This window comes from Taeniopygia guttata, chromosome 1A (assembly GCF_048771995.1).
Source record: "Taeniopygia guttata chromosome 1A, bTaeGut7.mat, whole genome shotgun sequence".
Classification (NCBI taxonomy): Eukaryota; Metazoa; Chordata; class Aves; order Passeriformes; family Estrildidae; genus Taeniopygia; species Taeniopygia guttata.
The window spans coordinates 3,509,226-3,533,076 of record NC_133025.1 but is presented as its reverse complement, the minus strand read 5'-3'; the positions used below and the strand labels follow the sequence as shown (position 1 = coordinate 3,533,076).

Here is a 23,851-nt window from a genome sequence, read left to right as displayed (position 1 = left end):
AAATACTTGATATAATTCTTATTAAAGCACTGGTGAAAAAACAGAGGTTTAGACAGTGAAAATTTTCAACATCAACCATTAGGTACACACAATTTTTAATACAGTAAAACACTTCAAAAAATACAATCTTGAAAGACTTCTCCAGATTTCAGTAGACTTGGAGAGTATGTCCAACCACCTGTGGTCTAACTCTCAGCTGCTGGCCATTTCCATGAGCACATCCAACCACCAACCTGCACGCTGGCAAGTCTTGTCACACAAAATAAGCAGCACATTCTGATCTGCCAAACATGCCACAACAAAAAGCCAAACACTCAGGAGGGATGTAAACAGCATCCAGAATTCCCAGTGCTTCCATGCAGAATTACCTGTTTCAAATTTGATTGTCTTGTATGACAAAGTATTTACAAGTGTGATGAAGTGGTAAGAAAAATAGATCTAGGTAAGGCTGAAAATAGGTTTTGAGTTAAGAATTTAGAGCAAATGTAGTTCCCTGCTTATTCCTCACCATGTTGTATGAACTAGCTGTAGTAGTTTTTACTAGTTGGGGCATTAAAATCAACACCTTCAATCCTGTGTTACAATTCTGTATGTTACTTTTTTGCCTTGTTTCTGTCTCAAAATCTTCCTGGGTTCTGAAGTTGTTGCTCACTACTCACAAATATTATAAACATGATGACAGCAGAATTTCTGCCTTTGAAATCACTCTTTACATTGCTCTCCCAGGAGTCACCTGGGTCACAGACCCCTGGAGTCCCACTGAGGGACTTGGTTTGGTGGTGGAGGTTAATCGGAATGGCAGAGCCACACAAGGAAGATCTTGACTTTCTCTTCTTTTCCTCTGAGGCTCCTGAGGGTCCATTTCCCTGATGAAGGCAGGCATTCTTCCTCCAAGAACACTGATTTCAAATGGTGCTAGACAATGAATAGTTAAATCTAAACCACCATATGAAACCAGCTTCCTGAGGGAGCTTGAGTCTAGCTGGGAGGATATTCCTGTAACAATAAATTGGAAATGCCACAGAAGAATACCTAGCCACGTTGGGTTTTTATTTTTCCTGTTAAAACAGTTGATGCTTTTTTCTTATTCTTACCCTTGATTTTGGTTTTTGAGTCACTCAAATGCTCACTTCTGTTTTCTATTACAGTGCTACCAACAGCAAGAGAATTGCTTGCAGCAGTGTCACTCAGAGGAATTTTGTTAGTCAGGCTTGAACAACATGTACAAGGCTTTAACAAGGAATGAAAGACATTCATCCTGCTTGTGCTGCTGTCTTCTATTAACACATTCTGTCTGCTGAGCTCTGCCCACAGCAAGACTGCATCCAAACACACCAGCAAGGGCAGCACTGCTACAAAACTCCCTCTTGTGACAGCGAAATGCGTAAGATGTTACCAAATCTTCACTTCAACAGCAGCAGCACACCAAGACTAGCATGTGACAGAAGCTGCATGTCAGTGCCTAAAGGTTCAATAGTCATCCCAAAGGTTATGCAGAGAGCTTGGAAACCTGCCCACCTGTCAGCTAGCTCTGGCTGAGGTGGGATTTGCAAATTAGGGGAAAAGCACGTCACCAAACCTGACGTTAAGGACTGAGTTGATGATGGGCTATTCAGACTTGGCACTTAGCACTGGGAGCCACAACAGCTTCTAAGAAATCTGACAGAGGGTTGTTTCCTGGAAATCTGCTAGTGAAGTGTGTCCTAGACAATTTATTCCCTTCCAAATAGGTATTATTTTTTTTCTTTTTTCATCATCTTTCTGCAGCCCCTCATCTCAGCTGGCAGAACAGACTCGGAGTACATCTGCAGAGCGATGCTGAACAAGTCTTGAGTGTTTGCACAGCCCTGCTCTCAGTGACATGTTCTGGGAAGCACTCAGGTCCACCACAGCCTCTAGAAAGGAACAAATCACCCCGGGCAGTGGCACAGAAGGCACCACAAAGTGTCTGTGCAGAGGGAGGCACAAAGACACCGTGTGCCCCATCTGGTGCAGAACAACAGCTTTAAGGAAAACAACCCATCGGAGCAGGCCAGGCCTCTATAAGCAGGCAGTTCCTGCAGTTACTGGAAGAGCTGTCACCACGCCAGGCCACATCAGCACTGGATTTATTGTGCAGCTTTTCTGTCCAGAAAGTGCCTGTGTGGAGCAGAGCAGGCAGGAAGCATCAGGACGGAGCTGTGCCCGTGTCCCCGGCTCTGCCCTGAGCGTGCAGCTGCCTGGGAATCTTCCACACAGCCTCACAAAACACTAATGGGTAAAATAAAGCTGCTTTAAAGTGCAGGCAGGACCAAACTCTTTTTCCTTCAGCCATGCAGAAGTCCAAAATTTTGCCTCGCTGCAGTGTTTTCAAGAAGAGTGAAGCATCTTTATTTTTTCCCCTCCCTGTAGTTTATTACACCTGGGTGTGCTCCATACCAGCCTCTGGAAGCCCTGTGAAAGATGATTTTAATTGACTAGAACCACAGAATCACTGAGGTTGGAGAAGACCTCCAAGATTATTGAGCCCAACCTTTGATTTAATACCACCATTCTCACTAAACTGTATAATGAAGTGCCAAGGTCCACTTGTTTTTTGAACACTTCCAGGGATGGTGACTCCACCTCTGCTCTCAGCCTGTTTCAATGCTTAACCACTCTTTCAGTGAAGAAATTTTTCCTACTGTCCAGCCTGAACCTCTGCTGGTGAAACTTGAGGCTGTTTGCCATTTCCTGTCACTTGTTACCTGGGAGAAGAGGCTGATTCCCACCTCACCACCACCTCCTTTCAGGTAAATATTGGTCTTCAGGCAAATAAGGACTTCCCCGAGTCTCCTTTTCAATCCTCAGCCAGTCCTTGTAGAACTGGCATTCCAGACCCTAAACCACCAAGCAAGATGAACCCATCTGCTGAGTCCTGAGGATGGGCAAATATTCTCAATCTCCTCTTCAGGGGGGCAGAAAACTATGTAAAAAAAGGAGTTACACCTATTCCTTGAGTTTCATCACTCTCTGACACGCAGCTCTGTGTTCATTTACCCCAAGGACAACAAACCCAGCCAGCTCAGACCAGGAATCCAGCTCCTGAAGAGGGAAATCAAGCCAGTGTGGACAGTTCTCACGAGGGTATCTGTCAGCAGAACAGCTAACACACTCCTCTCCAAGAAAATCTTCATGAGAAAAGCACAAGAAACCTGAGATCCATCTGTTAAACGAGGAAAGCACAGACAATTCACAACTGTCTCCCCTGGACAAGAAGAATTCCTGCTGCAGCATCTTTTCCGTGCAGTTGCATCCATGACATCCACGGATTTGAAGCTGAGGTCCAGCTGCCTGGCTCTGCCTTTACCACTGGCCTTAGGATGGCTGCAGGCCACAGCTTCTCCATGTGGCTATCCAGAGAGCAAATTGTGCCATTTAATATCATTTGCACTTTTGAAGAAAGCATCTTTCAAAACTTGCAGTAACTCTGCGTGCTCCTAGAACAGGCTAATGAGAAACACGCTCACACCAGGGCTGTAAACTGTCATTTCTCAATTGGAAAACCAAATGAACTGCAGAGAGAGAGCTATTGTGCTGCTGCAAGATGCCTCCTTCTAATTAGGTGCTGGAAGTTTTAAAACATTTTCAAATCTTGGACTGCTCCATCCTTCCCAGATTTAATGATCAAAGAGCTGAGGGCAACTTCCTCGTTGAACAGGGAAGAAGAAGAAAGGCAGTTAATGTCTTCACATTTACAAGTAAGAACTTGGGAAACAGGAAAGAACAAATCCAGAATTCAATGACTTAGATAAAAACTGTAGATGGAAGAGCGTCTGATTACACTTAGGTTTCTGCAGTTACAAATTAAGTGTTCTGTAATTCTCCAGAGAAAATTATGGGAATGACATGTCAGTGACTTCAAGCTCTAATCTTACAAGCTTCATAATTCATGTTTTTATTTGACATTGATGGGATCACTTGAATGGGTAAAGTTTTGTCTGCAATTAGAGCACTGCAAGAATGAAGTTTACAAAGGCTTTGTTTTGCTGTTGAATAATTCTAGTGATTTACAGGTGGTTTAGCTGCATTTAAACACTTACTAGGGAACCCTCTCTCTTCTAATGATGAAGTGCAGAATTCCTGTACTTGGAATGACATGAAAACTGTCTGTGACTCCAAGTGTCTGTGGTGGGCTTTTTATCCCATTCATCAGGGATAATCAGACAGAGCTGCACTGGGTGTGACTTGGAAAGACTTCCATGGTGGACTAATGATTCTGTACAGGAAATTCATTAAAAAATAAGTCCTACAGCTTCCTTTCCATGCCCTGCCATAACAGGAGCCATGTAAATGGATTTTGTTAGAGCTGCACTCACGACAGCTTTACGATCCATCTGAAAGGCAGAGGCAGCCTGGAATCTGCAGACAATGGCCTGTGAGAACATCACATCTGACAAACTGCTTAACTTACTGTAACTTTTTAAATACTTTTTAAAAAAATAATAATAAAATGTGGAGCTGAGGGAAGATGACAGAGTGACTAGTCTGCAGAAAGGCTCTGTCTGTACCATGGGAAGGGTCTGTGTGAACTTCCCACTTAATGTCTGGCCATGGATCTCATTTATGAGCTGCTGCAGACACCCCATGGCATGATGGAGACGGAGGAGCCACTGAGAAATTATCTGTCAACTGAAAAACCAATTAATACTAACTACAGTGAGAAAGAACAGTCTATCCAGACAGAAACTGGGATTGTGAAAGTCAGTTACAGATGTCTTTAAGGGATTTTTTTTTTTTTTGTCATTTTCAACTTGAACTTGAGCCACAGCTATTGGGGAAAAGCTGCCTCATCTTTTCTTTTTCTGCACCATCAATCCCCCAGTGTTTTCACCACCAGCTTAATGAATTCCAACTATCAAGAGAGCTCATCCGCTCTGTAATTTGTCTTTTTTTGTTCCCTTCACTAAACAAGCAGGAAAAATGTTTTTAATTTGCAATGCTGAATAAATACCTACTGTGTTTGCCAAGACTTTATTGACATTCATGGCTGTCCACAAAGCTGACTGACTTCTCACAGAGATGGTTTATCTCCTCAAGTAAAAAAAATAAACCTGCCCTAACAAGAAGATGGTAATCTTCCTTAATAAAATAAATGAAAAGCAGCAGTTCAATAAATAATCCCGTGGTTAGTGAAAGCCCTTCATTCAGGATATTGTCCCAGAGCAGATTTTTGTTGACAGCAAGATCACACAGCACTGGGACACCCTACAGTGCTCACTGCTGCCTCTGATGCTGCATTTCTTGTCACCTTCAGCAGCACCAATACATCTGCCTGTGGGCCACGAAATTCATTCAAATGATTCTAATACAAAGCAAAAAAAATGAAGAGTTTCTATTCTTGACCGAGTTATTTTCAGTCATCTGGTTTTCCACATGGTCAGGGAAGAGGTGGCACTGCATTGCTGCTGAGCTGGAAATGAATGGCTGAGAGTGGGCAGAAGCTGATTAAGCTGGAACTAGCAGAAGACATGAACTGTGGAATTACACTTTGGATAGCATCAAATCCCATCTCTCTTGCTCAGCTGGTCATGAGGAGCTGAGATGAGTTTCAGCCTGCAAGGAAACACAGTTCTTGAACTTTCACAAGAAAATCAATACATTGAACTCTGAGGTTCTTACTCAATTTTTACTGGATTTTTACAAACAGCTCAACCTTCCCCACAGGACTGTTTGCCTGAATTTATCCATTTGAATTTCTCTCACTGAACAATTCTGTCATCTTAAAATGAGCAACGTGCAAGAAACAATCAAAGCCTCCACAGCTGGAATTTAGTGTTATCAGAAGGTCTGTGGTGTCTTGATATAAACAGTAAGGGGAAAAAAAAAAAGCATTTGGATCATTTGGGAGAAAAATAATGACAAACCATTGCTGAAAAGATTTCTACACTGATGACAGTACTTCACATTCCTTCCTGTGCTTTGTTTAGCTGCACTTAGAAGTGCTACGAAGTGAAGAGATCTGGGGAACATTCCTCTGGAACAGGCAAAGAGCCCTCAAATGAAAGCAATTATTTCCCACTAGTGAAACATCCGATTTTCCCATTATGCAGGCACACCACGCATTTATCTCTGTACTTTCAAAGCTCCTCAAAGCTTTGAGCAGGAAAGGCCTGATGGTATTTGCAACAACAGGTACCAAGGAGGGACAGGGATGTGTTGTACCTGAGGAAAAACAGCCTCTACCATGCAGAGCTTTCTTTGTGTACTTCTGGAACAATTCATTACTGACAGGATTGTCCTCAGAATCTGGAAGAGGAAAACACCAGAAGTTGTTTGAATTGTGTTGTTCTGCAAAGAGATGAATCAAAACACAACTTGAGAATCATTTTTTTCTTTTCCTCCAGGTTTTTACACAGACTTTTTAACCACGTTATGACACCTCACAATCTGTACTTGTGTGAGGGCACTCACAGTCAGAACAGGCAATCGAGGTGTGCCACTAACCCATCACTAAATACAGGCACCATGCTCCCTATGGAAAGAATAATTTTGGATCAGAGCTCACAAAAAATTCACAAAAAAAAAAAGAAAAAAAGAATTGCGGTCTTTGTTTCATAACAAAATATGTGTGCGGGAATTTCTTGTGAGATGTATCCAAAATAGATCCAAACCTCCTGGTAGAATCCCTCGAGCTGCAGTGCACTTGTGCACTGACTGTGGCAGTGGTGCCACAGGGAAGTAATTCTTTGTGGAGGCAAAACCCATAAATAGCAGGTGCCAGAGAATTACCTGCTGCACAGAGCAACATCCTTGACGTAAAGGTTGTCTCAGATTTACTCTGAACTCTGTTTTGAAACCTCATCAGGCTGATTTTGGGGATTAGAAGGGAAGGAAATCCTAAAAATACAAAAGCAGGCTTATGGAGCTGGGGGAAAGGCAGTAAGATGTTTTTGTGACAAAGGCTTCAGGATATGAATTATGCATTACCAAAAACTGACTTCAGTCTGGATGGGAGGAGGGAGATTTCTGTGCATCCACATCCCAGCACAACGGGCACAAGCTGCTCTGCAGGGAATTACATACATCCTGTACAAACATTATCCATCTGAGAATCTCACTCTTTTTTTTTTTTTTTTTTCTGAGTATTATTTTGTGCTAATTGTGAGAATCTGAGGCAGAAAACCACAAATAACCTGCGAAATCCTTGGAATCAGTCCCCATCCACTTCAGAGAGGGCTACTGAAACCATAAGGAAGCAGGAACAGTCTGGCTTCAGCCTCCCTCTATTTCTGTCCACATTCCCACCCTGTGCCCATCACCATAGCAGCTGACTGCTCCTTCTGCAAAACACCAACCTTTGGGGCAGCACAGGCAGGAAAATACTGAGGGTTTTTTTTCCCAAATGGATCACCATTTGCTGGATAAAAGCAGCTGATGTTGTATTTTAGAAACTGGACAGGACAGCCATAATAAAAAAAGTAATTCCTGTTGATTGCTTAGGTATGATAATGAGGGCATGATAATGAAGCAGCCACCCACAACAAAACTCATTGTTGATTGTCCAATTCTTACATTATAAAAACACATACTTTCATTGCCACCGCTGCCTGACACATTTAAAATCATCTCAGTGGGGTCTGAGAGAAAAACAATGGCCATTAAGAATTAAAAAAAACCCCCAAAATATTTCTTCAGCTTAAAATAGTTCTTCTGACTTACAGCTTTGGGGATGTAAGAGCGATGAGCATCATTTTTAGCAACCACCCTGGCACGGTGGCTGTTATATAAATTTCAATAGAAGCTGTAATCCCACCCCTGAGCAGAAATGCCCCTGTCATGAAGCACTCCAAAGCTACACCTGCTGTTTGTATCCTCGTGCCATGAGCTGGATCACAGCCACTTCTGTCCCTACAAAGTGAGCTCTCAAAGCTGCCCCTCTGCTTATCTCCAGCACTGGATTAATTTGTGCTGCTCCACACATCATCGTGGCACTTTGTCTGTCAAAGCGTGGGAAGTGACCTGGAAGGAACTGCTCTTCTGTATCTTTAAAAAATAACAGTAAACAGCACAAAAACTTTTATTAGTCTGTAGTTTTTTTTTTTTTTTGTCTGATATAACACAAACTCAGACTACTCCACGATTACCCAAGAGGAAGTGAAATTAAAATTATCACACAGAAAGAAGATAACAATTAAGAAAGATAGGAAGTTCAATCAGACCACTTCAAGTTTTAACCTCAGCTTAATTCCCACGCCTCAGGAACACACTGCAGAGGACCTTGCAGTGCAAGACAAATATTCTGTACTCCTCCCATCACATATGACACTGCAAAAAAAACCTGAAACACAAGCCAGGAATATTTTCAGAGTGAAACAAAGCACTTTAGAACCCTTCCTTGTTATGCTGAAGAAGCCAGATGAGGCAATGAGCAGCCTGGGAGAGTGGAAAGTGTTCCTTCCTATGGCAGAGGGTTGGAACTAGATGGTCCTGAAGGTCCCTTCCAACCCAAACTATTCTGTGATTCTGTGAAGCAGATATCAGTATTTTTTAAAGATATTCACTTGCTACATTCTGCTGCTGCACAGTGACAAATACATATGCCAGATAAATTTATATACTACATACTTCACAGCAGGAAAAATAACCAGTGCAGAGATCTTACTCCATCAGTGTACTGGAAACAGAAATTATTTACCTTTCCATTTGCACAGATTTATAGGCAGGTTTTCCCTCAAACAACATGTTCTTCTTCTGGCATATGCAAGATGCCCTCTTGAGATCAGCATCTGGAATTTATAAAATGGTTTATTTAAATGTGTGTTTGCATTTCCACTTCAGCTTCCCCTCATGAAATGCAGAGAAGTCACCCAGTTCTGGTAAAAATAAAGATTTTAGGGATTGCTTAATGCCCTGTTAGCCATGCTAGGGACTGGAAGATCCAGGAGATGAGCGGGATCCTCACTGAATGCTGAGCAAGGATCACCTGGATCAACTGGTGAACATTTGGCAGTGCTTCAATCAATTACATCTGCACAACCATGCACAGGTTAAAATATTTACTGATCCTTACTGCTGAACCCCTTTTACTTTTAGTTTGTGCATGTGACTTCTGTGACAGGACAGTCACATCATGAGGATAAAAGCAGACACTGTGCTTCAATAATAAACACTGATGCTGGCACACGCCATGGAAATTACAGAGCTAATTAGAGGATAACATAATGCTCCATGTATTGAACACAGCCAGGCAAGGGATGGGAAAAGGGGCTGCTGGATTCTGGAAATAAATTTGTTTTTGCTTTGATCTGCAACATCCATTAAACAACTTCAGTTGCATTAGAAAAATATGTCCCTGTCCATCAGAAAACGTAACCTACATCCAAATTATTCCTAATCTTTTTAGTTTCCTCCCCACAACTGGCTCCACCTTTTGAAGTTGCAAACAAGGTCAGCATCTCATAACTGGAGCATTAAAAGAAGGATGAAGTTCTGATTTTCTTTGGGACCTGAGAAACTCAGTTTGTGCAGTAGGTGTTCACCTTCCCAGTGATTTCCAAGGAAGGAAACCACTGCAGCAGGACAGAGATCAAGACACACTGATCTAGAAGCATCACATAAAACAGAATAGAATGAGCTTGGTTTTCTTATTTACTGCCTGAAGCAAGAAACAGAGACATAAAAAAAAAAAAGAAAGTATAATAAGACAATAAAACCTGATATAAAGGCAGATTAACAGCCTTTCTATTGTAGGCATCATAGGAAGATCAAGTTTTAAAATAGAGGCTTAAATACGAAGGTGTTTTTGTGGCATTTACAGAGGGTTGGCATGGGAGAAAGCTCCTTTCTGTTGACACAGAGCTGAGCTGCAGCAGATTGCTATCAATCCACGTGTACAAGGCACACAAACATCCTGGAAGGAAAACAAAATGATGCACACAGGTGCAGGTCTGGAACTTGACTACAGAGAGAGAGAGAATAATCATATCATTGAATAATAATCAAATCCATTACTGCAATGGAAATCTGGGAAGAGAGAAGATGCAGAATGTGCACACAGAGACCATAACATCACTGTGCACATTAAAAATATGATGAAGAAAGACCACAAAACCCCCAAAATCACAGTCATCCAGTCAGGATGGAATCTCAAACGGAAACATGATTGATGCTGTCGAAAGTTTGACCAGTATAAAAAAGGGAGGATGAAGAATTAGTGTTAATATTTGGTTAAGAAAAAGCAACTGGAAACGTCAACGTTTCCAATGAATTCAAGAGGCAGATGTCAGTCTGGAAGTGGTGTAGGATGGAATCACAGAGGTGAACCCTAAATTGCAAATCACTGGTATAACTTCCTAATTCTAAAAATGTGGCCATTACTAAACCAAGGAAAAATAAACCCAACCCCCCCCCGCCACACCAGTGATTCAGTCAATGACAGATTTCACTGTTTATTCTGCCAACATTCAAGTTCTCCTGTTTGTAGACAGAAGTTAATTCATTAATTACTAAATGAGTTCAGTTAGTTCACAGCATGTAATTAATTTATTCTCCTCTCTTAACAGGCACATCCTAATGTCACTTTGTAATATTTTGCAAATTCAATTACTAGACACAATGAGAAAAAGGGAATTTTGAAGGCAGAAAATAAAACTGCAGGAAAGACAGATGCAAAACCTATGGAGATAATGTACAACACAAATAGCATCTGGCAGCAAGGTCTTTTCCCTGCCTAGCAGGGCTGACTGTTCTGAATTAACTTTTCTGTGGTTGGAACAGGTCTGGGATGTTGGGTGCAGGAATGTGGCAGCTGCCAGCCCATGGTGGTGTCCCCACAGCCACTTCCCTGCAGCTGCACTGACTTCTCATTTCTCTCACCCCTTCCAGTCCTTTGCAAACAGTTCCACCAAGAGATCCCTTTTTTCATGGAACTACTTTGTGGTTTTAACAGTGGCCAAGGAAATTCACTCAAGAGGAAATTCACTCCCCATAATTCCTACTGTAGCCACTGTGAAGGTTAAAAGGATTAAATGGTTGAAGTGATGACTGGGATAATAAAGTATGTGCTGTGTAACGCCAGCTGCACAGGCCTTGACAGAGTAAAGCTTTAGGAAAAAAAAAATAGAAGAGGAAAGTCTTTAAATATAAAACCTGACAGTCCCTTGAACATATCTGCACTCCAAAGACCACGTGTAAAGCAGGAGATGGGAGGAGAGCTCTGGATGGGTGATGGGATGGGGTCTCAGGCAGCACCTGCAGCAGTGCCAAGGTGGGAGCAGCCCCACTTAGGTCAGATCTGCCTCTCACCCTCACCAATCCATCCAGCACAGAGGGAAAACAGCACCGGATGGGAAATCAGCTGAGCCATGATCACAGTAATGGACTGCAATTACAGCTTCATTAACAGCAAAATTAAGTTAGGTTTCAGTAACAAGCCATACAATTTTTCTTGTGTTAGTGCAAGGCACACGGGCTGGAGCTCTGGGAAGGCCAGTCCTGTTTCAGGGGTGATGCAGCACCAGGCAGGGACACATGGCTGTCCACAGTGTCCCCTGCCACGAGACTGGAAGTCTGCAGGCATCAGCCACGGGGCCTGTCTCAGTTCTGCCTGGATTTTGGCAGGATTTAGGTGCCTAGACTCTGGAGTGATAGAACTTTCTATGCAGTAGCTGCTGGGGCATCAGCGTGTGTCCCAGCTGGCATGAGGGAACCTGCTTCTCACCTACATTTTTCTGCAATAAAAAACCAGCCTGAACATCACTAAGTGCCCTGGAAGAGCCTGAAATCCACCCAAATCCATGCCAACACCAGAGCCCTTTCGAGAACAAGGCTGCACAGAGGCCCTGCTGGTCACCACCTTCCACTGGACACTGAAGCACCACGTGAAAAGCAGGAGAGCCCCTTTCCATGCCTGCTCAGCCTTCAGTTTCACACCACTCTGGAGAACTGGAGCAGCACAGATAAAAAACGTGAGGCTGAACATGTCTCTGCATCGTTTGTGTGGCTCCTGGTACCCAACAGGCTGTTCCACACCAAACCTGAGCTTTGCTGTGCTCCCTACCAGGCACACACAACCTCAGAGCAGCTGATGCCCAAATCCCTGTCTAATGTGTCACAAACAAGGTCCCTCTGGTGTGTCTCTCTCTACAGTGCTTGTTCTGATTCCAAAATTACATGACATCCATACCCCTGCCACCTTCTCAACACCTCAAGGGTCCCCCCAGCCTTTTCAGTCTCATTCTGTCCCATTCTGGTGGAAACAGAGCTCTGGACTTTTTTTTTCACATCACATGTAGGAATTATTTCCTAATTCTGGCCCAGGCAGTTGACTTCCACACCCAAGGGCAAAAATCCAGCACAGATACAATAAACTGGGCATCTATGAGCTTTTAAAGCTCAGCACTGGATATTTCTAAAGAGGGTGTATGGTGCATGTACAGCAAGACACAGCTAAGCATCATTTTGATCTGAAGCTTAAAATACACAACCTGTCCTGAACTACTTCTGTATTTGCATGGAAAATTTGGTGATATTCTTGATGAAAAGAGAATAATTAAAAGAATTTTGAAAGTGCTTAAAAGGACAGAACAGAGAAAACAAAACTGATTCAGACTACAGCACTGCAGTGAGTCAAGGAATGACAATGATTATCTTTGAGGTGTTGTAATTTAAGACAAACTGTAGCAGAACTGCTACAGCAGCTTGCTAATTCTATTACTAATCCTTACATCACACTTTCCAGACTCCTTATGGATTTCCCTCCTAACAGCCTCTGCTTTATCAGCATTTTTTTGGCAAAATGAATTACAGTAACTTCTGCTACAAGGGAATAATTGTGTCAGGGGATTGGTGAGGAATATTCCCTTGCATTTCTAGATTGGAGCAGCACTCTGCTTACTGTGCTCTCTTCAAAATCTAACTGGAACAATCCTCATCCTGCCCTCAGGGCCATGAAAGTTGTAGCAGGTGTCCAGTTAAGGTGAGGATAATGTGTATCCTGTGTGGCTATGACAAGATAGGCTTAACCAGCTAAAATAACTAAAGTAAAATTGCAAACTGCACTGTACTGCACTGTAAAATACCATACAGATCTATAAAACCATGCAGACTCAAAGCAAGAAGTCAGAAGTCTGACAGACCACACGAATACACATTATAAAACCATGAAAAATCATTTAAAAATGGATAATTAAGCCCACACCACAAATACTTTTCTTCTCCTTAAATACAACACTTCATGTGTCAATATTATTAATACATTGCTTTGTATCATTGCCCATGGGTACAAAACCTCTTTCTTTAAACACCTCAGTCCCAGATATTTTCAGATACAAAGGAATGAAGAAGGATTGGCTACAATGCCCCAATCGAACTTGTGGGTTTTTTCTGCTCAAATCCACAGTTCTGTATCCTAAAAGGCAGATGCTGAGTATATCTGCTGCATCACTTCCCTGAATCCCTGCCAGCTCTATCTGCTCTCCGAAATCCCTGCGGAGATTTCCAACACACCGTGAGCCCTGCACAGCTCCTCCCCCGACCCTTCCTGTTAGGGACTCCTGAGCAATGGGTTTTTATCTCATTAATTCAGTGTTTTTTAGGAAACTACTTTTCCCTGCCAGTTTTTAACCCCAGAGGAATTTTCTAGATGTGCAGTGACAGCGCATGAGTAATAGCTCCCTCATTAAACGACCAGGGAGTCATAAAACAAAACAAATTGTTCAGCTTCCCAGTGTTTTTCCGATTTGCTTTCCCTTTCCAAGTCCTGTAGCGCTCACAAACATCCAAACTATCTAAGTGACGTCATTTCTAGTAAGAATTCTTAAAGGAAACAACATGTCCTTTCCCTGTTGCTCAATTCTCTGGTATTCTTGCAGCCATTTATTTGTGCCCCTGAGTAGTTTCAAGTAATTTTGTTTTTTAAAATCAAGAGCTAGTTGTGCCCATGTGAAATATGTACTTCCAAAACACACCATGAAAAGCTTGTCTGGCATGGGAGAGAAGCTGTGTTGTTTTTACTCCTGCTGGGAAGAGGTTCTTCATCCCATTTTGAAACCTGGGAGCCACAACTATACGTGATTAAAGGAGTATTTTGAAAGGCCACAATTTCTGCACTGGTTTGTGAGAATGGGACAAGTCTCCTGCATTTTTGTTCAGGATAGAACAAAATACCTAAACAACTCTGGGAGGTGAAAAGGCTTAAAAAATATGTGCATTTGGTATGTATTTTAGCAGGCTTGCAGAAGTGCTAACTACTATAGTTTTCAGAACAATCCTCTAAGGTGCTTTTGCAGTCCTCTTAAGACAGCAAAGGAAGGACTGAGTAGAGTCAGTCTGAGGTGACCTGAATTCAGTATTCAGTGTTTTACTGAAAAAATGTGGTTTGCCTCCAGAAAACTTCATCGCCTTTCGCCTGAGCAGAATCTGGGAACCGCAGAATGAAAACCATCTCAGCCTGAACATCTCACAGCACTGAGATTTTAATTCTTTTTAGATCTTTTAATGAGCAGCAGAAAGCAAAGGAATGAGATAAATCTGGGAGCTCCAGACCACAGTCCCCAACACATTTGGCAGCCTGAGGAGACCCATTACACACGCCAGGCTCACTGACCTTGCAGATTTCTCCAGGATTAGAAAACAAAGCAGCTGAAAGCTTCTTCCCTTTTACAGGGAACTGTGCTCTCTGTATCTATAAGTAAATGTTTTGATGCTGATGAATAAGCAGCAGCTTTAAATACACATCTGAGTCAGGCAAAGAAATGATGACAGTCAGGGAAAGACTACTTGAGCAAAAGGTGAGCAGAGATCCCAGCCCAGAGCCTCAGGGATGCTCAAGAGCCTCACCGCTGATGATTTCACTACGAGTTCAGTATTCAGACACCTCTAAGGACACAGGCTGTCAGAATTTGCCTCTTTACACTGCTTTATAATTGGCAACAAAGGTGGGAACAACTTGCCAGCTTTGCTTGTCACATCATCCTTACGACAGCGTGCGGAGGTACCGCTGAGGAAGGGGGATTTCGTCAGGACTGAAATACATCGCAGACACCGCGGCAGATGGCACTGGGTGAACTGAAATGGAATTGAAAAGTTCAGGGTATTTTAGAGAAGGTTCATTTAAGATGAAACGAGGTAACAGCTTAAGAAATACAGAGCAGTGAAGGGAGACAAAAACGTATCCTCTTCATCCTTCTCCCAACATACGGAGATGCTCAATGAACTGAAATGATTGTAAATATTTTGGCATTTACATCACGGCCACAACTGAATGCTGACTTGTCCTGATACCCTGGAACCTCCCCAGACATACAACCCCCACTGCTCTGCACATTTTGCAGTCCAAAGGGTGAGGAAATCTCTCTTGTCATCTGTTTAAATGCAAAGCACAGGTTAAGTGGGGACCTCACAAGAATATGCTAAAGGCAAGACTGGAGAAGGATTAAGAAATTAAACCTTTGGATAGATAATAGAAACCCCCAAGGTTAGTATGAAAGAGCAGAAATAAGCCTTTGAATCTTTAGTAATTGTCCTCAACAAGGATTCCATCACCTCCCTAAAGTCTTTTGCACTCTCTGCTGCCAGAGATGTTACTGGGATGGGCACGTCACAGGTCTGAGACTCTGCTGATGCCCTAAGACACAACTCAGTTTAACATTTCAGGAACAAGCTTGCTACTGAAGCAGAGTTTGGACAGCATTCCCAAGGCCACAGAGCCCATCAGGCCTGTGGACAGCTCCTCATTAAAAGAAGCAACAAGGAACAAAACCCCAACCTCTTTTCCAGGAGGTGAATGACACCAGCATGAGACTGACAACTTGCAGGATGAGGTCACCTCCGTTTCCCTTCAGAAATGAAGCTGGCAAGTACAATTAACAATAATTAAAAACTCCTTTCACAAAGGGACACTACACTTTTATTATCTCTGTTGAAGTCTAATTAAAAGCATCACAATGGGCTTGTTGATTTTTTTAAAAACTAAGACACTATAAAGACAGAAAGAAAACTGGCAATTAAGAACAGAAACCCTATTTTCTTAGGTGCCATAGTATTTTGGCTCAAAATACATATTGTCCCCCTACTTCCCTAAAAGAAACTCAGTACTTACTAGATAGCCATGGGAAAACATAACCATAATTTTTAATTTACCAAAAAAAGAAGCTTAATGGATAAATAAAAGTGCTTGTGACTCTGAAAGTTATATGGGAAGTGCAGGCAACAAGCTGTAATCACAGCCAAGAAAACTTCCTGGCATTGGATCCAATGATTTTCTTCAGCACAGAGTTCCAGTTGCAGGAAGTTCCTTTGCATCCCAATTTACTATTAAAAAATATAATTATATGAGAGCTAAAATCCATCCATGGATTCTGCTGCACATCTACGACACCATAACAACTTTATAAATCCTTTAAAATGTTTTTATTTTTGCTGTGGACATTGAAGGTCCCACTGCTCTTTATCAGGGAAGGTGTTTTGCTATTGGTGTCACCCCCCATATGTAGGCAGAACTGCCAGATCAGGATTTACCAGCAGAACTTTAGGGTGCAGATTAAACCCTGGCAACTGCTTTCACCTAGAAACTTGAGAGCTTAAATCACTTCTAGAAGTGTGATTACTTTTGAAAGATTTAGTGTTACTACCCCAAAATGACCCTGCTGCTGTGCAGAACACGTTGCGCTCCTGAGCGATCCGAGCAGCATCGGGCACACGGGTCCCCCTCTCCCAGGAGCGTGGGTGGATGATTTTCCCGAGACTGAGCCAATTTTAGGACAGAAGGGTAAGCCCAGGAACTGAGGAATGAGAGAGTTAAGTGGGAAGCAGGCAGAGTGGAGGGTGTGCTATGCAGCAGGAAGCCCACCTGCCCCCGGAGCGATGCCCGCCGGACGAGGAGCGGTGCCAGCTCACAGCCCGGCAGAGAATCCCAGAATAATGAGGTTGGAAGAGACCTCTAAGATCATCAAGTCCAACCTATGCCCTAACACCACAACTAGACTATAGCACCAAGTGCCATGTCCAGTCTTTTTTTAAACACATCCACAAATGGTGATTCTACCACAGCAGGGCTGGCAGAAGGGAAGGAAATGTACAGTCTTAGGCAAAAGGTCACCCCAGTCTGAACACATCAGCACTTGATGGATGGTTTTGCAAGGGCCTGACACCACAAATCCCTGCTGGTACCAAGGGTCATGACTCAAGAGGCCGAGGATGCTGTGACATGATCTGGTCACGCTGTCACTTCATAGACAGGGGCTGGGTGTAAACAGGCAAGTCATGTGTAGTGACTTTCTGAGTGCCACCCGGGCTCAGAACATCACCTGCAACATCTCTTAGCCCACACAACGTCTGCAAAAACGGGAACCTTGAGGCACCTCCTATTGCCAACCCCATCCCCGCCATCCTCCATGACTCAGGGATCCCTTTCGGGATGCCAGCGCGCATTTCCCGCTGCCTTTCCCTGCGGAGCTGAGTGCTGACACAGGACGCGGATTGACTGCAGTATTCTGCTTTTTGGCCCAAGTCCCAATTTCAGTCTGATCTGGATCTCAGATAGGAGGCTGTACATTGTCACAGCGTTTGTAAGAGCAGTTGCTACACTGATTCCACGAGATAGGCGAGGCTGTGCATCTGCATATCAGAAAACCAGATCGTGCACGCTGCAGATGCGTCGAATTTTCTCAGAATAATAAAGTGGAGAGACACTGAAAACAGCATGGAAATCATTTGATGGGCTTCCTCAAAACACGCTGGTATAAATACAGGTCAAATTTGCATTGTTATGTTTTTAAAGAGCTTTGAAAAGCAAATATTGTAACGGTTGAGACAACAAGACAGGGCGACAGCAAATTTGAACTGGTTTGTCCTGTTACAACAACACTGACTGTGGATCACGCCACAGAAAAACTCAACTTTCAATCAACTGCTCAAAGTACAGGTGAAATTTTCCCAGTGCTCAGCATCCAGAAGATGTCACCACGAAAATCACGCCTTTCAAAGGATGGTTATACACTGAAAATGGAGATGTATTAACCAGTCCTTATCACTAAATATATCTGAAGTACATATGCAGCTCAGAATCTCCTTTCCTACTAATCCTAACAGATCCCTGCACCTTCTCTTTGACACTATTTTATTAAGTTTATTCAGGAAAGAATGCAGCCTTGCAAATCCACATGGCACAATCATTATCTTTTAACAGCTGTACCATTTTGAGACAATTTTTGACAGGAATTCACATGTTATGATATCACTAGGATTTGATATACACATATTTTAGATCAAAACCTTAAAGATTCCAGGCATCTCCTGAAGGACTGAGGAAGAAGGTCCTCAGACCCCTCACTTTGTGTTAGTTGCTCAGCATTTCTTCTGGTAAATGAACCTTAACATTTTAAGCAGACAAATCGCCTCTCACAAATGTATTGGCTCTATCAGACTGACCAAGACAGACAAATAGTGGAAACTTGTTTCTGGCAGTAAATAACAAGCTGCTTTGAACTATTTTTCAGCCCAGAACTGCAAATTAACAAGTCCATGCACAGTCTCCATCACAAAGCACTTTAATATGTAAAAAGGGCGCTATGAATTTTAATGCAAAGTGTGTGACGTATCTTCCAGATGGGAAGCATTAGAAAAAATGTTATTACACACACATATTTTTAATATTAGGCAAATGAGACACTTGCATGCAGCCACGTTCTTGGGGCAGCTATCACAACTGAAATGCGTGGTAAAACGAAGGGAATTAAATAAAAAAATATTCAGACAAAACCACAAAATCACAAGGGATGGGTGATGTATTTTTTTACCACCTGCCTTGCCCTACCACTTTGCAGCGATTTAAATGGTTTCAAAATGTTAAAAAAAAAAACAAAAAACAAACCAATAAAAAAAAATGTATCTTGTTTCTTGAAGCTGTCTGGTTTTCCTACAGACACTATCTCAGCATTACACAGCCACTACAGCCATGAAATGCTTTCTGGTTTGCTGAGATCAAGTGAGTGGCTCCCCTCACTTTCCCTTGAGCAACAAACAGAAAAAACTCTGGGTAATGAAAGCATTAGAAGATAGACGCTCCAGTAATAAACTCCATTTTACAACAGCAGGAGAAGCATTTAAGATAATATGTAGGGGCCTTCAGGGAGACATTGAAATAGTCTTCTCCCACCTAAAGGAGCTCTAAGAGAGATGGAGAGGGACTTTGGACAAGGACATGGAGTGACAGGACACAGGGAACAGCTTCCCACTGGCAGAGGGCAGGGTTAGATTTGGTATCAGGGAGAAATTCTCCACTATAAGGGGAGTGAGGCACTGGAACAGGTTGTCCAGAGAAGATTCCCCATCCCTGAAGTGTTCAAGGACAGGATGGATGGGGCTTGGAGCAATGCAGGGTAGTGGAAGGTGTCCCTGCTCATGGCAGGGGGGTGGAACAAGATGATCTTTGAGGTCCCTTCCAACCCAAGCCATCCTGTGATCCTATCACTTCATGTCAGGGTGGTGGTTAAAATCAGCCTTTCAGGCCATAGAAGGCTCAGAACTCTCTGGGGCAGAATGAAGTGAAACAAGCCAAGCCAAAAGGTTTTATTTCTCATCAATGCACCTTTGATCATGCTGTTCACAACTTTCACTGTAGCAGCTACAATATACTGACCCCTTATGTAACCCAAGCCTTGGAGAAGTCAGTAACCTCCACTCCTGCAGCAGCTTCCTGCACCTGCCCCTACAGGTAATAAAGGATTACATGGATCAGAACTGATGTGTTTATGAAACTTTGTTTTTTTTTCTGCTCAGCAAGCAGCTCGTTTATTCTTAAAATAAAAGGAGTGGCTGTGTTAGGGAAGAGAAAAAAAAAAAAAAGGAAAGAAAAACAACAGAATTAAAGGAAGAACACACCCATACGGAAAAAAATGGCCAAAGACAAAGCAGGCTTATTGCAAATGCTGCACAACCCTGTCACTGACAAAACCAAACTATGAATTAGCCAGAAGGGAAACTTCAAGGTTCTTTTTCCTGTGTACACTCAGAATCTGTCCACACTTCCACAGAGGTCTCACGCTGCTCTTATGATCGTTGTGATAAGTTTTAGCATCAAGCAGAACAATAAACAAACTTCCAGTTACTCCTGCCACTGTAAATATTTTAACTATGTCCCTGCAGACCCACAGGTGGCAATTGGGAGCAGAGATTTTTGACAAAGCAGTTCAGTTCCTGCAGCTCCCAAAGCACGTGTAAACAGCACCAGGATCTCTGCTTAGGTAAGGAATGCAAATTTGAGGGTTTGACAGATGTACAACCCAACAAGCTTGTATTAAACATACCCCACGTTCCTCTGGATTTTATTCTGCAGTTACTACAGCATTTGAACATCAGCAAGCGATTTGGGCTGTTTTAATGGTAAGAAACATCTGCTTAAGTACAGCAAATTGTTTCTGGATTTGTCTAGGATTAAAAAAATGAGTAAACACTGACTACTCTACAAGCTGTCTTGGCTGCAGTTCCAAGCTTTATAGGAAATTTACTTTGCAACAGGTGACCATGTTCAAGATGAGGAAGATTCCACTGAAATGGTCCAAAATCTGGAGCATGTCTGCCATAATAAAGTCCAGAGAGCTGGGGTTGATCAATCTGGAGAAGGCTCCAGGGAGACCTTAGAGATCTTTACAGTGACTAAAGGGGCTTCAAGAGAGCTGGAGAGGAACTTGGGACAAGAGGGAATGACTTCACGCTGCCAGAGGGCAGGATTAGATTCGGTATTAGGGAGAAATTCTTTATTTTGAGGGTGGTGAGGCATCTTATCTGGATACTGATGAAAACCTGCAGGGACTGGTGTTTTCGGAACACTGCATATGAAGTTATTCCTCATTAAATACCTTTTTGACAGCTAAGACAAGACCTGTAACTTCCTGCATTCACTCACCTCTATTTGGGCTTCAAAAGGACTTGCTCTATTACAGTAAGTACTGAGAATGTACTGTGTACAACTTAATATGACTTAACAGGGCAGAAGAGACCTTACCTTGGACAATAGCCTGACTGCACCTGACTACAGAGAGGTCACAACTGGGGCTGTAACTCTGCCATAGTAATTAATAAAAACAGGTACAAATTAGTCACAGGGGGCTACATCCAACTTACAGCATTTATAGTTAAATATCCTAATAAGAACCTTGTCAGGCAGGGTCTGCTAATGATTTAAAGTTACTTTACTTTCCCATCTCCTTATCTCCTTCATTAAAATTAAAGGAATTTCAAGTCTGGGAGCTGTCTTAATGCTGAGGCATTGCAGGTTTGTAGCATATCCTTCACCTTCACACCTTTTATTAGTCAGGTAACTCCTTCCCCCTGCAGCCCTCGGGTCATTTCAGCTCCTGGGAATGCCCACTACAAGCTGCAATAAACCACATGAATTAAAAGTTTCTGTCTGTGACTTCGTTAGAGCCAAAAAACCCTGCAAACGCATGATTATGGTCTGACATCTTTCTGCAGGCACAGCAGCAGCATGCAACCAGCTGACCAGGATGAGGATTACTGCTTTATGCCCAGACACAGTAAAGTTCAGGCAGAGTAAATGACGTGCCAGGGGAAGCACCAGAGGCCAGCAGGGTCTGTGTGCTGCCCTGCACACCTCACAGCCCCCGTGGCAGCTCTCCATCCCCTCGAGGGTGGTTGTTCCCAGTCTTCCAGGTGTCCTCACAGAGCCAGCCCATAACGCTACTCCAGCTTTTTGCTACCCCCTCCCACCTCCTCTCTCACTTGCCAGTCTCGTTGCCCACCCACTCACACTTTCCCTTACTCACTCCTAACCCACCCATTTTCACATTCCTCATTCATCTCCACGTTCAGTCACACAACCTGAGCCTCAAACACCTCCAATCCACTCAGGGAGAGGAGCTTTGCCTCCCAAGACCCACCTGCCCATGCCTCTCTCATCAACATCCCCATGCTCCAGCTTCCCAGAGTTCGAGGGGAGGCACCTTACTGCTCCCCATGTCCATGAGGCTCCATAAAATCCATCTCCACCCACATCACTGCTGATCTTTCCTGCCATTCCTTCTGGATGAGCCAAACGCTTTCTCTGGACAGAGTGAGGATGGATGGAATAAGGACTGGGCAGAGCTGGCCGTGCCTCTGCCACATCCAGGCATGCTCTGCCTCCAGCAGGCACCCAACACACCCCCAACCCTGCCAAAACCCTGCCAAAACCCTGCTCCTGGAGGCTTCCAACCCAACCCTCCCAACCTCTGGGATACTCTGGGGAAAAAAAACCAGAGTTAATGCTTCAGGAACATGCAGAGGAGTGGGGTAAAGGTGCTGGATCATGAGCAGAGGGCAGCTCTGAAGGGACTGGCTCAATCCAGCATGGCTCTGACGCCAACCACCCACCCCATCTTTCTCTCATGGGGTGACTGCAAAAAAAAAAAACAAAACAAAGTCTATTTGTCCTTTTTATAGCCACTGAAGTTTTTTCTTCTTGTTTTTTTTTTTGTTTTTTTTTTTTTTTTTGGGGTTTTTTTGTTTTTTTTTTTTTTTAAGGGAGGGGATATGGATCTAGCTCTTAGTGGTCAAGACAAAGGAAAACTTTCGAGACAACCCTCCCTGGGCACCCAAAGCTTCTGGTGGTGAAGAGCAAGCCCTGAGGAAGAAACAACAAACAGGCAAACCCCAAATCCCACAGAAACAAGTAAAACTATAAAAAGAACAATAGTTATGAAGAATTTGAATGGAAAGCTGGGATGGGGGTTGGGGAAGACTCCAGTAACTAGACTGCAACTTCCACTAATTCTGTCACTAATAGAAAACTAGTTTTTTTGGTTTCCCTGCAATGCCCTCTGCAGACTTGTCTGCACACATAGCTTCCTCACTGTTTAAATGCCACAATGGAGTTAAAAATCACTTAAATTTTATCTCCTCCATACAAAAACATTTTCATTTCCAATTCAAATTGGCCTTTTCAGGTAATTTTCAACAATTTCTCAAATGACACCAGAACAGACCACTCTTATACTAAAATAAAATATGCATCTGAGAATTATACTATTAGCAGCTCCATTTAAAATCTATCTTCAATCAGTAGAATTTCCCCAAATCCTGAAAAAACTGAACATGCAGCACTTAAGATAAGTGATACATTTAATATTCAAGAGCACGTAATACTATTCCACTCATATTTACGGGCTGTTAACACCAGAGCGAATTACTGAGAGATGAGAAGGTAGACTTGAAATAATATGAAATATTATGAAGTAAAGAAATGGAAAAATTTAGGGCATGTATTAGGCAAAGAAAAATCCTGCCATCAAACTTTGTGGGAAAGATTCCAGAGGATCAAAGTGGAAAGCCCAGCTCTTAAAGTATCTCTAGCCATAAAGTGGAGGGATAAAAAAAAAAACCCTACAACCACCCAAAACCACGCAGCAGGAAACATGTACTGGCAAGATGACGGCCTGGATGATCTAATGCACTTTCCATCTCTACCATCTCTGATTCTGTAATTCCATAGGAGCTCTCAGCACAGGGCTGGCCAACTCAGCAACTCAGTCAACTGATTGGTGCGTGATAATCACAGTGCTCAATTAAAAGAAGGCCCTTGGAGCTGGGTGCTGTAGCTACTTCCTATCAAAGCTGTGCCAGTAGGGATGCGACTGGCTTAGTAATGACAGGGTTGTGGGGAACTCTCTTAAACAGGCACAACAGAATTTATGTCATTAAAGAGACAATCATCATCTTCACTGTGAAACGCCCGGGGTCAGTTTTTGACAGTGGATTTGATAACACAGAGCTCGACTGTGTCAACATTTACGTATGCAAATAACTTTGCTCCTACGCGCCAGCGAGCCTTAGAGCGGCTGGATCTATATTATACAGCATTTTTAACTATTTAACTCTTGATTTGTGCGCTGAG

At 42.9% G+C, this 23,851-nt stretch overlaps 1 long non-coding RNA gene and 1 other non-coding gene across 2 annotated transcripts in view; both read right to left on the bottom strand.

Annotated features, from left to right (window-relative positions):
* Nucleotides 1-887: 887 nt before the first annotated feature.
* Nucleotides 888-958, bottom strand: MIR29B-1 (microRNA mir-29b-1). Its single transcript, NR_049138.1, has one exon. It is a non-coding gene; the product is annotated as a microRNA mir-29b-1 (primary transcript).
* Nucleotides 959-4,459: 3,501 nt separating this feature from the next.
* Nucleotides 4,460-23,851, bottom strand: part of LOC140680629 (uncharacterized) — a 28,342-nt gene continuing 8,950 nt past the window's right edge. The window contains exon 2 of the long non-coding RNA XR_012051988.1: nucleotides 4,460-8,747. This is a non-coding gene — a long non-coding RNA (uncharacterized lncRNA). The remainder of the gene's footprint in view (nucleotides 8,748-23,851) is intronic.